Source organism: Cimex lectularius, unplaced genomic scaffold (assembly GCF_000648675.2).
Source record: "Cimex lectularius strain Harlan isolate CLEC.00 unplaced genomic scaffold, Clec_2.1 scaffold433, whole genome shotgun sequence".
NCBI lineage: Eukaryota > Metazoa > Arthropoda > Insecta > Hemiptera > Cimicidae > Cimex > Cimex lectularius.
The window spans coordinates 88,757-96,472 of record NW_019394164.1 but is presented as its reverse complement, the minus strand read 5'-3'; positions in this window follow the sequence as shown (position 1 = coordinate 96,472).

Genomic DNA, 7,716 nt, shown 5'->3' with positions numbered 1-7,716 from the left:
AAATTGAATGAAACAATTTTACTAAAAATGTTGCTGTGGAAACAATGAAGAGAATATTCAATTTAGTACGGAGTATTTTCTCCTCTTGCGTTTATCACCGCTTGCGTTCGACGTGGCATCGATTTTATGAGGTTTTGAATGTAGTTCTGTGGCATATTTACATACTCTTTTTGTTACATTTACATATTCTTAATTCCTGTATTTTTCTGTCATCATTGGGCGACTTTTAGCCTCTTTGACAAATCGTCTCAAAGTGTTTCAATACGGTTTAAGTCGGGACTATATTTGCTATATATATATATATATATACATACACACATACATATACATAACCATCCCTAACCATACGTATATACATATATATCCTTTCCTACGACCATATTCGCTGCTTCTGAGAGTCTAGAAGTTCGATGCCGTTGTCCGAGAGGAAAGGTTTTTTTTTTTTTTTTTTTTTTTTTTTTTTTTTTTTTTTTTTTTTTTTTTTTTTTTTTTTTTTTTNTAGAAGTCGAGAAGCTAGAAGTCACGATAGCTCAAGTGGTAGAGCAGCGGCGTATCTAAGCGAAGGTCGGGGATTCGAATCCGATCGTGACAATGACTTTTTTATCTCTACTAAAACCTTAATTAATTGAAATTATTATTTCATTTTTATTTTACAATTTACATTGTTGGTAACATTTTTGTATTAAATTCTAAACTTTTACAGGTAGATTCGTTGGGACCAAATATCCAATTTTAGTATAAGTCAAATGTTTTGTCATTAGCCTCTCGGTTAAAGAGTTCGTTTTAATAATTTCTAGACGATTCATAATTTCATTAGAGGAAAAATTCTTTCTTCGAACAACATTCTCACAAAACGCAAAATAAGCCGAAAGGATGTTTCCAACTCACCTCAAGAAAACCTAATTTTACCGCTTTCCTTCCGACCGCGCTTGGAATGCGAAAAGTACCTCGGCTTGCATAATTCGGCAGGATGTTGCACACTGAGTTGTATAACATGAACATGGATATATATATATATATATATATATATATATATGCTGGCCACTACAAACATAGAATTGAAGCCAGTTCCAAGTAGTGACCATCTTAACTGTGTATTTTCATAAGGGGACTATGCGACTTATAAACTTAACACGGTAAAAGTTCTTTGTTCAGCATTTATCGACTCTCACATAAAAGGGTTTGAAAGAAAGTACACCCTATGTTGGTAAAATATGTCGCATGGATCCCCCTTTAAATTGTCATGCCCTTACAACCTCAATCTTCTTCCCTCCAAGGCTTTACACCGCATTCTTGCACGCCACGACCTCCCATTTACCAAGGTAAATTCAAAATAAGATTACACACGGGTACATTTTTACCAAAAAATCTTCATCCAATATGGCGACGTAGTCCGGAAGTAAATTATGATGACGGCATTCTTTATCAGGCAATCCGTATCCCGAACACTGAAGGCAGATTTTCTGGAAAGAGCGAAAATAAACTCAAGTTCGCTAAAGAAACCTTTCTCCACACTATTTTTTTAAATATTTTTTTTATTAACAATTTTTTGTATCCTGTAAATTTACATTACGGATTTGTGCTATGACGTTTTCACGGTCACATCGCTCGCACTATTCTCACCACAGCTCCCGCAGTACACGTACCTTGAGAGGCCAGCCCTGGCTGACATTTTCGCTGCTGAGGGATTAGAGGGAGAATAAGTCTCTGAACAAACATCGTATAAGGCATGTGGAAGATTCTAAGGATGTGAGGTAGTTTACTTATTACTTGAACGGAAGGGATAGAGTGGAATTTAATAAAGCGGGACCAAATTTTGAACGAAAGGGAATGTTGAGATCAATGTGGCTGATGAGGTCAGGCACGTATTAAGGAGCTTTGTCAATTTTTCTGATCACTTTTGACAGAGAACATTGGATGCACTGCACCTGGAGGACACATCTTAAGAGAAACCAGCTCGACTCAATATGAGAGAGAAAGAGGTTTAGACACCATAGCGATCAAGCCGACGTGGAGGTTTTCAGCATGGAAAAGTGTAGATAAGAATGGTTTGGATGGATTAAAAGCTCAATGTTGGAGTTTTTGGAGCAGGCTCAGATCGCCTCATACAAAAGGTCGTTGTGGATAGTGAAGTTAGTGAATATTTAGGAGTTTTGAGATTGGAATGTATGGAATAGTGTGTTATTAGACGGTGATAACCCACAGCTCTGCTCCGTTTGTCCAAAATGCCATCGCCGTTTAAGGCGACGAGGAGGTTTCATGAGATGGCTGGTAGTAGAGAGGGAGGGCTTCTTGAACGAATGGAACGTTGAGGTCATTGTGGACGGTGAGGTTGGAGAATTCCGACAACTTTTAATTGGAATGAGTAGGATATTGGATGGCTCCGTGGTATTCCACAGTTCTGTATAACTGTGTAGAGATTAGTGACCGTTAATCGATAGTAATTCAGATATCGTGAGATGCGGTCGGGTGTGATGTAGGTTTCAGAAAAACATTTTCTTTATCGTGCCAACGTTTCGATCTTTTATTGAGATCATCTTCAGGGCTGAAGTTCTGTATAACCAAATAGGCTGAAGTAAACACCAATCCAAAATTGGACGTTACGATATTGGAGCATCGACTTTAGAGCATAGAATAACTGTAGTCAAAGACTTTAGTTCCTCTCTGAAGATGGCGCAACACTGAAAATCTCCTCCGATATAATCTATTCTAAATGAGTTGATCTGGGCTTGGGAATAATCCGAGTGAGAGAAAATTTCTATTAAGAAAAACAGCTTTCTTAGAAGCATTATTTGGTGGTAGATGGCGTGGGATACGTAATTTGGTTTGTCGGGGGTTTGGTGGAAGTGGAAAAAGGTAGATGAAATGGATCAGGATGTTAGGATTAGGATTGAACTCGCTGGAGTAAAGCGGCAGAAAAGTAGCCTGGAACTAATTTTTAGGATAGGATTCTATTTGTAGCTGTCCAATGTGATATGTCCTCCATAGCGTTTAAAACGTTGTCTCAGGGTCTACAGTTCAGTTTTTAGTATTTGGGTAAAAACGCATGGTGAACATAAAACATAAATCTTTTTTTGCAAGGACAATAAGCTGCAATGAATAAATAGTTCGAGGTTTGAGAGAAAACGTTAGAGCATCGACTTTAGAGCATAGAATAACTGTAGTCATAGACTTTAGTTCCTCTCTGAAGATGGCGCAACACTGAAAATCTCCTCCTATATAATCTATTCTAAACTGGACTAACATGGAACTAAAATGGACATATTCAATGATGATCCCATTTATAGATTATGTAATGAGGAAGAAGGAATGTTATGGACTTACGTGGATAGTTTGACGGTTGATTTTTGCAATCTAGTTTATGTTGTCCTATTCGGACACCCCTCTTCTTAGCGTTTCTCCTATATATATTTTGTCACAATTTTTGCATTTATCTCGTAGGGATCTTGTGCTACAGGGAGAACACAACATATTCCTATCAAAAATAACTTATCGGAATATCGATCAATAAAAACTATTATATTTGTACCTAACATTTCCGAAAAACTAAAAAGAATGTTTAGTACAATACATTTCCTCCGAATATTCTGATAGCCTATAAATATTGTAACAAAATATCACAATTACACTCAAACGTGGAAAGCAAAGAAAATATGGAAAACCATCACACGTAGTCTACAAGATAAATGGCAAAAATTGTGCCAAAATAACATAGGAGAAAAGCTATTTTATTTAATTTATTTAATTAACAACATTAGTGACAAAGAATTGATCTATTAGTGTTTTTAGCATTTTTGATATTTTAATTGTTGTTTTTATGTTATTTATTTATTATCAAGTATTTATAAACATCTACATATATGCTGATAAGGAAATTTTAAACTAACCAAGTAGGTAGACATCATTATGAATTATCAATTCGACAATATTTATATGATTAAATTCACTAATTTCGTGGTCCGCTTGACCAATTAATACATTACAATTAATTAAGATTTTTAGTTGAGATGAAAAAAAGTTAATGGCACGAGCGGGATTCGAACTCACGATCTTCGGCTAGATACGCCGCTGCTCTACCACTTGAGCTATCGTGACCTCGATCCACTCGGACATCAACTTCCTATCTCAACCACACCTTATGAGTTTTCCCTCCTTTTTGCCATTTTTCAAATGTCGTGTAATCGGATTGGATTCTCGACGACAAATGAAATGGCCACGGAGAGCTTTAGTGAAGTGTCCTTCATTTTAATCATTAAATTCACTAATTTCGTGGTCCGCTTGACCAATCAATACATTACAATTAATTAAGGTTTTTAGTTGAGATGAAAAAAAGTTCAAAACTCATAAGGTGGGGTTGAGATAGGAATTGATGTCCGAGTGGATCGAGGTCACGATAGCTCCAGTGGTAGAGCAGCGGCGTATCTAGCCGAAGATCGTGGGTTCGAATCCCGCTCGTGCCATTAACTTTTTTTCATCTCAACTAAAAACCTTAATTAATTGTAATATTTATATGCTTTTTCGTATTAGGTCCAGAACATGTTTCCAAATTAAACGAATGCTTGACATGAAGTTGGAAGTTTCAATGTTTCTGTGACCTAATACCTGATTATCACAGATACATATTTAAGCTTTATCAACCGAAGCTAGGACAGTTCGTAAGTTTTTTGTTCAATAGTCGCGTCTTTCTGCCTGAGCGTGAAGCAGATTTATCATCATGGGAATCTAGGTTTCCTAATCGGTGGTCACTCCAGGTTATATTGAGGAATGCACATTATGAGAAAATCGATGGTCTATTATTACTCGGGCCTGCGTAGATTGGCTTGTTTTGGAGGTTAGTTCAACTCGTCAATAATCGACACAATTCTATGGTCGACAGTAATCGTACAATCAACTATTTCAACATGAAATTGATCCAATCTTCTATAAACAATCTATTAACCGTACAATTGATTATATTAGAAAATTTATTGCTGAGAGTTTTAAGTTTTTATTTTAATAGGTAATAATTAATTTATAATACAAAATTAGATTATCGAAGCAACCAACCAGTTCTGGGAAAAATCATTTTCCACTTTCATTGTTGTCGAATAATTGTAAACCTATTGATTTTACTTTTACATATATGCTGATTTAAGATTAAAACAATCGTTTTTTTGATCTACGTAAGTGACGGATGAATTTAAGTCAAATTGAAATATTTGCGGTTCGTAGTTGGAAGGAAATATGATTTATTTTTCCTAGGGCCCATAACGAGGCAATACAAAAGTAATCAGTGTACGCGGTGGTCTCATTCCTTCCTCCCAGATTGCTTTCACATAGTCGTCAGCCCAGATAAGCCTTCTCCATCTCCCCTGTCCATGAATTCTGGTGTTCCTCAAGGCTCCACTATTTCTGCCTCCTTCGTAAAATATTTCACTTGTCCCGTCTACTCTTCATGACTTCCATCTGTCAGAAACCTGGGGATCCTTGATCAAACCTTATCCTGAAAAACCCACATTTTCGTAATGTCTCGCCGTTGCTTTTCCACCCTCCGACAATTTCTTAATGCAAGCCGTCTCTTCCCAATCAGCACAGCATCCTCCGATGTGGTTCCTCATTTTGATTATGGTGTTTCGTCTACATTAGACTCACCAGCGAGCTTGCAGGCTCAAGAGATTCATAAACTACTTTGTTCCGTTCATAGTTACCTTCTCAAACGGATCTCATGTGTTTAATATGTATTGTGCTTTGGAATGGCTTTAACCTCCTCTCACATGCCTTCCTATGCCAAACAATTTCTTCATATTATTCTTCCTATATTTGCAATCTTTTATCATTTACGTCGTCTATACACACTCGCCAGACTCGTTCCAGCTCTTCTGATCTCTACTATCTCATATAAATCTTCTGCTTTTATGCCCTCCCTCACTCCATTAACCGTTCTCCACTCCTTCTATCTTCCCCAGTCTTTTCGATTTCTTTTTGTCCCTCCAGGATGGTTAATTTTCTGTTGATTCGGTACGTTTAATTTCAGTTAATTTTCATTTGTTTACTTTTTATCTCTTATTTAATTTAATACATTTCCAGTCATTTTTATGCTATTACATTTAAACTTATATTTATACATTCATTTTGACACGAATAGTACCAAATTGTGTACCTTTTTGTCATTCAAGCAGACCCGCCAGAATAGAATTTCTTTTATTCTTCTTTTATCTTAATTTAGTTAGTGAGAAATGCTGCCGCAATGTACAAGTCACGGAGTTCCAGTTCCAGTTCCAGGCTGACTTTTAATTCAAGATCAAGAACTAAAACAAAAACTTGAAACATTTCTCTTTTCATTTGTTGAAAACCGATAAAAACATTTTCCCCTGGATTTTATAGATTCGGCGACTAACGCTTCTTTATTCTTCCCATTAAACTTTCATATTCAGTCAAATTGAAAGGGCTGCTATAAAATGGGATTTTGTCTCACCCAGGACAGAAAGTGGTCGTGAAATATCCATTCATGGGGAAATGGATATTTTTTAGGCAAACACTTTCCTCTAGAAATATGAAAAATAATTATTCCATAATAATTTCATTTCCTTCTAGATAATTGAAGTTTTAAATTTCCAATAAAAAAACATTAAAAATTGGTAGCAAAAAAACTTCGTCATTGTTTTATTTAAATTTTTCATTCAGTTTACCACAATATGGTAAACATCGATTTATAAGATAACTGACAAGGGAACGATCAGGTTGGTCACGGATGTGGACCAACTTATTTGGTGATTCTACCCTCCAAAATATTGGACATGATGCACTGCTGGTGAATAGGCCCTGGTTCGCTATTTTTTTTTTTAAAGTTGAAATTTTCGGTTTTTTAAATATTTTTATTTCGCCTCAAATCAACTATGTGAATATATAATTTCATAGCTTACTGAGCTAGCAGATTGCACTAAAAACAAAGGAAAACCTATCCGAGTTAAACCAAAAAAATTCAAAAACCAAACATTTTTTCAAGTAAATAAGGTCTTACATTTTTTTCGTGAAATCACGAAATATAATTTTTTTAAAATTAAATTTATCGATTTTTTACCCATGAAATCTTTCCAAATTTTTGAGAATGTTTGTTAAAATATGCAATAAAGCAGTATTTTCCAAATTTATATTTTTAATCATGCCAAATAAGAATTAAATTCACTAATTTCGTGGTCCGCTTGTCCAATTAATATATTACAATTAATTAAGGTTTTTAGGTGAGATAAAAAAGTCAATGGCACGAGCGGGATTCGAACCCACGATCTTCGGCTAGATACGCCGCTGCTCTACCACTTGAGCTATCGTGACCTCGATCCATCGTAATCTAGGTCTAAAATGTTAAATAAGTGCCCGATCTTGATTTGAAATGGTTGCTGGTAGCCGACAAAATATTTAACATTAATTTAACTAATTTTTTTATGCATCTCTGCCTTTGTTTTACATGTAGGTCAATATCACTGTTTTTTCGCGCAATAAACAATAACATATAGGGTTGTATTAAAATAATACTAAGGATGTCAAATTATATGTTTTTAGCCGCATGACGATGGGCAAATAATTGAAAATCATGGAAAGAACATACAAGAAAATTATTTGTTACGGATGAAAACAATACCTTGAAACGAAATTTAAAATAAACGAAATCTTCGCCAAAATAATTTAAAAATAAGGTTAAGGTTTCAAATTTTTTGATGATAGATTTAGTCCCGACAT